Below are 8,714 nucleotides of genomic sequence, written 5' to 3' on the forward strand. Positions count from 1 at the left end.
GGCTGGAGTCTGGAGCGCTGGGCCCCTCAGCGACAGAGCTCAGCAGGATGGTGGGGTCAAGGGTGGGTGGAGGCTGGATGGACTGTCCTTAGTGAGGTTTCCCAGCAAGGGGATATGTCAAAGGATTAGGACCAGGTGGTCCCCATGCCTCTACCCCTTCTTTATCCAGGGGTCTCTGGAACCTGAGCAGGTCCCTCTGGAAGGCCAGCCAGATGGCTCTGAAACTCCCTTCTCTGTCCTCACCCCACAGCTCGGACTTTTTCAGAATAGTTTCCCTCCTCCCTGGGGTCAGGTCAGCCTGCCCCAGGGTAACATCTGACACTGCTCACTTGCCTCTTTCTGCACATCCTGGTAGACCTGGCCACAGCTGCCTGCACTCCTGACTCTGGTATAGACACTGTGTTCAGCTCCTCAAGACAACCTTTGTTTGGATCTGCACGGCATACGTGAATAATAACACAGCCCTTCCCTAGCAGTCCTTGCTGCCAGGTTCAGCTTTGGTCCTTTTTTCTGTCCTCCTCTAGACAATTCCTATCCATCCTCTGCGCCCATGTCGGATGGAAAGCTCTGGCTCCTCCCGATCTGTTCAGGCAGAAGCACTCATTTCCTGCTCTGTGCTTCATTAGCACAGAGCACTGAGTGAAGGAAGCTTCCCAAAGAGAAAAAAAAGCTTCTGGTCTTGACAGTCTCCTGCTCAAAGATTTTCCATGGCTCCCCGCTGTGAAAAAGCCTTTTGCCCTTTGGGGCCTCATCAATCCCCTAACCTGTGCCAGAGAACCCTCCACTCCAGTCAAGTGGTCCCTTAGCCTTCCTCAAGCTTGGGCTGAACCTTCCCCTCTCGACTCCTCTGCTCAGGCTATCCCCTCTTCCTAGAACACACACCATCACACTCACATAGTGAAATCCTACCTACTCTTGCATTTTGTGGCCCTGGGAGGCTGGTGGCTCTCGGAAGGACATTAAGAGAAACTGCCCTTGGGGGGCCTACGGTTCCTCTTCCGCCCCCTCCCCGATCTCTAGAGCCAATCGCTTTGATCAACTTGCATCATATATTTCATAATTTGAACCAAGCTGCAGGTGACAACCACCCATTAATGTTCCATGTAAGTGCAAATGAGTGTGTTCGTGGGAAGATACGAGCAAACATGCGCACAGGGAGGGCGCAGGGTGTGCTTGGAAATGCATAGGAATGAGTGAGCCTTTCCATATGTGAGAGCAGGTGTGTCATGCCTGTGTGAACATGGGTGTGCACATGAGCCCATGTGCCAAAGCATGTGTGCACATGGAAACCTACAGGGTGCTTGTGTGTGCTGAAGGTGTGTGCTTGCATGTGCCAGCAAATCCGTATGTGCATGTGGCTGTATATGTCCCGGGACACCTTCTTCTGCCCAGCCCGGGAAGGCCAAGGCCAGTCAGTCCGCTTCCCACAAACCTCCCAATCTCCAGGAGCATGAGGACGGGCTGTACACTGCGCCCTAACTTTTGTAGAGATAAAAGGAGCGCTCCTGTGAGGCTGCTGGGCTGTGCTGCTGAGCAGCTGTGAGTGTCAGGGATCTGGCCCTGTGGGGACCTGGCCCCTGTCCCTCACTGAGCTGGTAACCAAGACTAGGAGGGCTCAGGAGGGGTCCAGCAAGAGAGAATGGCTCTATCCCAGTCCTCAGGTGACAAGACTCTACCCTAGGCCTGTGAGGTGCTGCCTATGCTGGGCCATGACAGTGGGGACAGTGACAGGGCCAGAGTACCCAGAGAATGCCAGGTCTCTGGTCCTCCTTCCTCTGGGGACCAAACTTTGAAAAAACAAAGCACCCAGTTAATGCTGAGGGAGAGTGCATTATGTGAACTCGCTCTACGTGGAAGAAGGATTTATCGGTTTAAAGTGCAGCAACGAAGCTTAGGCTAGACCTAGGGAAGGAGTGTTCTCCTTGACAAAGGCAACAAAATCTGTGCCTTCAAAGATCCCAACAACAGGATCCGTGTCCACCCACAGGACTGGTGGAGGGGGTCAGAGATAGGAAACTGGCCGTGGTGACCTTTAGAAGCGCCCCCTCCCACTGTCCTGGCTCTGTTCTCTGCAGCTCTGAAGGGGCCCAGAGGGGTGTCTGGGGAGAGAACTAGTCAGACGCACTTCCGTGCACGGCTCCCGAGATCCTTCCCTCCTCCGGAACCTTCTTATCCCTCATATCCTGCTTCTCTCCTCTCACCTCCAGTGGCTGCCCCAGCCTTGGCCTCAAAGTGGCTTCCTCACTCCCTCCCCGCTGCTCCAGAATTCTCCCAGCAGACCACCCCCAAAGGCCCAGCCCAATCCTGCCTGGTCCCTGGAGTACAGCCCTGGGCCTCCCACCCAGAGGAGAGGCGCTCAGAGGCTCAAACTGGGAGGGGTGCTGGGGTGGAGGCAGGGAGACAGCAGGCCTGGTGGGCAAGATCCCTCACCTGGGTGGTCCTCAGGGAGCTAAGGCCAACTGGATGTGAGAGTGTATCCTGGCGTGGGGTCAGCAGAGGAGCCCTTGGTGCTGGAGGTCCTCCTACTTGAAGGACTTTGGGTTCCCTACCTTGCCTTTCCTGGTGGCTTCCTCTGGCTCCCCAAGGAGTGGCCACGGGAAAGGATATGCAGAGGTCCTCGGGGAGGATGGGGAGGGCGAATGCCCCCACACACCCTGGGCTCCCCTCCTCCTCCTGGAGCGCCTATGCCTTCCCTGGGAGGTCTGACCCAGGCGAGCCCAGGGACGAGGGGAGGAGGTCATTAATCACCGTTATTTATTATTTCTTATGTAACCGGTGTTATGAAACATGGGACCTTGTACCAGGCACAACCGGGAATACGTGCAAGATGGCCCCTACTAGTAAGAGCTTCCTATGGGATGACCAGGTAGGCTCAGGAACCACAGGGCCACCTACAGTGGGGAAAGTGACAGCCTGGAAGGAGGGGTGCAGGCTGACCGGGCTCTGGCCGGAGGCAGGTCTGCCCTGTTGGGCTGCCTGCTCTCTCAGGGAGCCCTTAGGTAAGAAGGGAGCTGAGTTTTGGGCCCCCTGAACCACAACAGGCCTAGATCAGCTCTGGCTCCGGGGTGGCCTGGGTCACAGCTGGAGTTGTCAACATACTGACCCAGGAGGAGATAACATCCAAAGGGCTTGCAGTCCCAGTCAGACAAGGAGGGGGATGTCGCCGGAAAAGATCCCTGGCCCCTAGAGGGATCAAACTAAATGGGGCTTTAATAGGTCTCTTCCAGCTCAGATTTCATGGGTAATTGGAAGCAGGTCTTGAGCTGAGCAGAGTGGGCTGGCTCTAGTGGCCTGCAGGGCTGGGGACGGAGGAGAGGCAGGGGGACGCTGTCTCCGTGCCACTCCACACACCCCACTGCGGCCTCACTGGGGCTTCGGACTCCCTTTACACTGCTTTGGAAGTGTGGTTCTTTTAACTCTTTCAGGGTAAAAGAATGGATAAGCGGGGAGGGAGGACCTGAGTCGAGGATCAGAGAGGAACAGAGAAGCAGGTCCTGGGCTAGGTATGTACTAGGTTTTTATTCATTCATTCACCCACTCCACAAATCTACATTAACATTTTTTTAAAGATTTTTATTTATTTATTTGACAGACAGAGATCACAAGTAGGTAGAGAGGCAGGCAGAGAGAGAGGAGGAAACAGACTTCCTGCCGAGCAGAGAGCCCGATGCGGGGCTCGATCCCAGGACCTTGGGACCCACTGAGCCACCCAGGCACCCCAAATCTCCATTAACATTTAAAACTGGCTTCAACCCTTTAAGATAGAGCCCTTGCATATTTTTTTTTTCACTGCAAAAGAAGCACACACTTGCTGAAATAAGATTCAAGCAATATCAAAGCGTATTAAGTACAAGTGAAAATTCTCCTCCGCCACACCGCTACTCGGTCCTTTCCTTCCTACTCCCAAACTCTGGGGTATCTTCTGTCTACAGCTTATTTGATCTCCTTCAAGCCCATCTTCAGCACGTTCTGTATTATATCCTGCTGTTTTGATTCAACAATGCATCATTAATATCCTTCCAAGGCAGTAAGGAGAGTGTGGATATTCCTTACTCCCATTTTGAAGATGAGGAAAACTGAGGTTCAGAAAGCTTTAATGGCTCTCTCAGACAGCAGAGCCTGGCCTTGTTCTCACTCTGCCAGAAATCTCAGCTTCTTCCCTGCAGAGGGTGAATATGATAGAGCAGAAAGGCTGGAAACCCCCTGAGGGAGGGTTGGGATGGGAGAGAGGGACTGGAAGTGAGAAGGAAGCAGTGGGCTAGGAGTGGGTGCTAGATCTGCTTGGATACAGTGGCACTCTTCCTTCAGTGTCCCCCAGGGTCCCTCAGTGTCCTCTGTGGCTCTGGGGCCCTAGAGGCCGGGGCTGGGCAGGGCTGGTTAGCTGGTGGTGGAGGGATTTTCAAACCCAACCTGTCAAGAGGGAAGGAAGGACTGCATTTCCGCCCCTAATTTACAGGGGACACATACATTCCTACCCTGGCCTCCAGGGGCATTTCCTGCCTAACACCGTTGGTGGGTGCTGGCCACCGCCCCCGCCTGCTTATGCTGACGAGGTGGGCCTGTTCCCCCTCCAGGACTACCATCCTATATTTCCCTGTGGCCACCAGCTACCTGGCCTCTAGTGTGTCCACAGTGTGGGGAGGGAGGCACCCCTTACCCCAGCCCAGACCCTGAGCAGCCAGGACCACCTCCTACTCTCCGAGGGCCGAGGGCACCCCCTCGGAAGGTGACTGAGGGGACAGGCAGGTGGGAGGCCAGCCCAGCCTGCGCCTCAGCCTGAAATATAAACAAGACCAGCTCTGAAAAGGTCGTGACCCAGAAAGCCTCCCCACCAGACCCCTAGCCTTCCTCCTCCCTGCCTGGGACCTCCAAAGGAGGGAATCTGGGAAGCTGAGAGAACACAGAGGATGGGCAAAGAAGAAAACATCCAGCGTTCCTTCTGGGCAGACGCAGATGCTCACACCCAGGCACATGCACACACCCTCACGTGCGTGCGCACACACTCATGCCGAAAGGGGGACCTTGGCCAACGTGTGGCACAGCTGCCCGTCAGAGATGGTTTAGGGAATGCCGCCCTTAGAGGCAGGGGAATGGACCGGATGGCCTTGGGAGAGCTCTCCACTCGCAAGACTGTCTGGGAAGATGTTCCCACGAGGACCACCGTTGGAGGGGATCACAGACATTCTCCCACGAGGCAGTCAGGCCAATTGGGGAAAACGGGTCCACCCGCTGATGCACTCGTGTTGCCAACATCCTCGGCAAACCCACTCCATGCCAGCCCCTAGCTGGGCCTAGGAGAACAGACGGCTCCGGCAAGGCTCCAGGGTACCAGGCACCACCGCGCAAATGGGAAGGAGGGTCCGTAACTAGCAAGAGAGGAGCCCTTCCCTTCACACAGGGGTGGCCGGCCCGTCGGAGGGGCTGCAGACGGGTTCTCAGAGGAGCTCAGGTGGCACCCAGGATGAAGCCCCTCTGCCTCCCCTCCCCCTGCTGCCTGGCTTAGAAGAAGCAGGGGGAAGGCCGAAGTCTCCTTTCTGCCCCCCACCCCCCACCCCCCAGTTCTGGCCCTGGCTGGCCGCAGAAAGGAAATCATTAAGGAGGAGTGTCAATTCACCAACTAATTGGATCAGCACGAGCGGCTGCAGCACACGCCGTTCCCTCCCCGGCTCCTCCACCGCCCTGGTGGCCCGGCTGGCAGGCCCGACCCCGCCTGGCTGCGGCTGCTGCGAGGCCTGTCACAGCAGCCTAATCACCCTGTGGCCGGCGGCAGCGGCGTTAACAACTGTCTGCCCACCAGGCTCCTTCCTGGGGCTTGGCGGACGGGCTGACCCCTTGCAGCTCTCCTCTCGGAGGAGCGGGAGCGGGAAACTGGATCCCAGCAACAACCCGGTGGCTGCCGTCCAGGGTAACGCCTGGCTCCTCGCGCTGCCTGCTGGCCGCCTGCGTGTTTGCCCGGCTCCTCCAGCCATGTGGCCACTGAGGGTCTGCAAGGACTGCCCGGGGACTGAGCATCCCCTGAGCACGGAGGCCACTGTTCCTTCCCTGCTGCCAGTGCTGCTCATGGGCTGAGCAGGGGAAGCGGTGCTCCTTGCCAGCCAGAGCAAATTCGGTGCCTGGACGTTGAGGTCTGCTTGGCATTTCCTGTGTTGGCTTTGGCCGATGAGGCCAGGCCAGTGGGCCGCCCTCTTGACCCCAGCCCAGTCCAACAGGCACGTCCCAGACTCTGCGGCCCACAGACTTCTGTGCTCCACAGGGAATCCTGTTCCGGAAAAAAGAGATCACCCCTCCCAGCCTGGGTTCCCACTGAGCTGCCTTCCCTTGCCTTGTAGGGTGCTCTGACACCAGAGGCCTGGCCAGCCCCCAACCTGGCTCATCTCGATGCATGTTCCTCCGGCTTGGGCATGGAGCCCATAGAATTTGTAGATCTCTGAGCCTCCCAGTGCTTCCTGGACATGGCGAGCCCACTCTGCATGCAGGCCCCCAAGGCTGAGGTTCCATAGGGGTTGCTGATCTCCCCTGATCTCCTCTTCCCATCTGTCTATGGAAAAATTTCCCCAGCCCAAGGCCTGTCCTTTGCCTGGACCCCTGAGAGCCTTGAGCAAGGAGGTTGCTCTGGACATCGGCACCCTGGGTTCAGCTTGGGAACCCATGGGAGGTCCCGTGCTCAACCCCAGAAGCGTGGGCTTCACCTGCAGGCTTCAGCATTGCTGGCTCCTGTTCCTCGGTCCATGTTTTCTTTGGCTTGGGTCTCTAGGACACCAGATTGTCCAAAACAAGACGACTTCGTGATCCTTATTTTCCCAAAGAGCAGATTCTCTAACACAATCAGGCTCTTTGTGTGCAGTGCAGTCCCTGGCCACCCCCTCCCTGGTCACCCCCGTCCCTGCCCCAGCCAGGTCCCCTTGGGGCATGAAGCACTCCTCATTCCCAGTGGCCAGGGGTCTCTGGCCTAGAATTTGGCAAGGCCCAGCAGAAAGAGCAGAGCCAAACCCCGCCCCACAGACCATCCATCACTGATCTACAGCTCTTTCCTCTCTCCTCCCCAGCCTTGGGGTGCCAGCAGAGCCCCTAGGAGGAGAAGCAGAAAACCAAATAACCCTGAGTTAGAGAGGCCTGAGTACAAATCCCAGCTCTACTACACACAGATGTGTACCTTGACCAAGGCACCAAATGGCTGGGGACCTCAGCTGCCTTGTCAGTAAAATGGTGACAGTAGAGGAACCTACAGCATAGGCTTTGTGAGAGGAACCTAGCCTCACTAGAGCCTTTGGGCCTAACGTATAGTAAGCCCTCCATAAATGGCTCCCATTTATATAGCTGTCTATCTGTATGGAGTTGGCCGAGCAGTCACTAGAGTCCACAGATTTGTCCTGGGCCAAGCCTAGGCCACACCTAGGAGAGAGACTCTGCACCCCTTACCCTGCTAGCTGCTTCTTTGCTCCCAGGCTGGTTCTGCACTGCCATCTCCCCGAGGACGCTGAAGGCCCAGAATGGCTCTCCTCTGGGCCACTCTGCTCCATGGCCATCAAGGACTTGCCACCTCAACTGGACAGGCCGACCTGCCAGGGCAGTCTTAGGAGGCACCGGAAGCTGGCTGGGTACCCAGACTTGTGGAAGTCTTCACCTTTCTCCAGGAAAAGAGAAGGCTGCACACAGGCATCTGGCTCCTCAGTGCCAGGTACGTGAGTGCTCAGAAAACTGCCAGATGTGTGGTGAAGGAAGGAAAAGGCTCTGGATTTCCCGCATTGTTTGTGGGAAAAGCAATACGCATAATTTTTCTGGCAAGTGTGGGGTGATAGTTATCAAGAAGACTGAGGAATGCTTATTACCTTGATGAGCAATTCCATTTCCGGTACTCGCCCTTGAGAACTAATCTGAAATGCCAGAAGGCAGACAGGGCTGCAAGGAGGGCCCATAAAAATGTCTGCAGAGATGTTCTCGGTTTTGTTTATAAGAACAAGCAAACAATAAAACAAACAAAGACGATACGTCAGCAGCCAATGGCAGAAGACTGGTTAAGTCTATTACGCTATATCCATGCACATAAGGAATTAAAGAGTAAGCACTACAGATTATGTTTAGGGAAAATTTTTAATGACGTAGTAACATCTGAGTAAAAAAAGTCAGGATATCTAACTGCTGACAAAGTATAATCTTAATTATGTGAAAAAATGTTATGAGTACATAAACAAAATATGATATATATATTCACACACATATACACATGTATCTATACACACACAAAATGGCATATTAATCTCCGTTAAAAAGGAATGGATTCTGATTCTGACACACGCCACCACATGGGCAAATCCTGAAGACATTATGCTAAGTGAAATATATCAGACAGCAAAGTACAACGATTGTATGGTTTCACTTACCTGTGGTACCTAGAAAAGTCAAAGTCATAGAGACAGGAGGTAGAAGGGTGCTTGCTGGCTGGTGCCCGGGAAGAATGGACAGTTATTTTTTTAATGGGCACAACGTTTCGGTTTGGGAAGATAAAAAGTTCTGGAGATAGCGATGGTTGCACAAGAATGTGAATGTACTTGACGCTAGTGAACTGTACACTTAAAAATGATTAACATGGTAAATTTTGTTATGTACCTTTTATCACAATAAAAGAAGAGGTCATAGGGAAATACATCAAATGTTCTTAATGGGTATTTTTAAGGGATTATGCGTGACCTTTATTCTTTTTAGTTTCCAACATT

The sequence above is a fragment of the Lontra canadensis genome, unplaced genomic scaffold (assembly GCF_010015895.1).
Source record: "Lontra canadensis isolate GAN:19392208 unplaced genomic scaffold, GSC_riverotter_1.0 scaffold98, whole genome shotgun sequence".
NCBI classification, from domain to species: Eukaryota; Metazoa; Chordata; class Mammalia; order Carnivora; family Mustelidae; genus Lontra; species Lontra canadensis.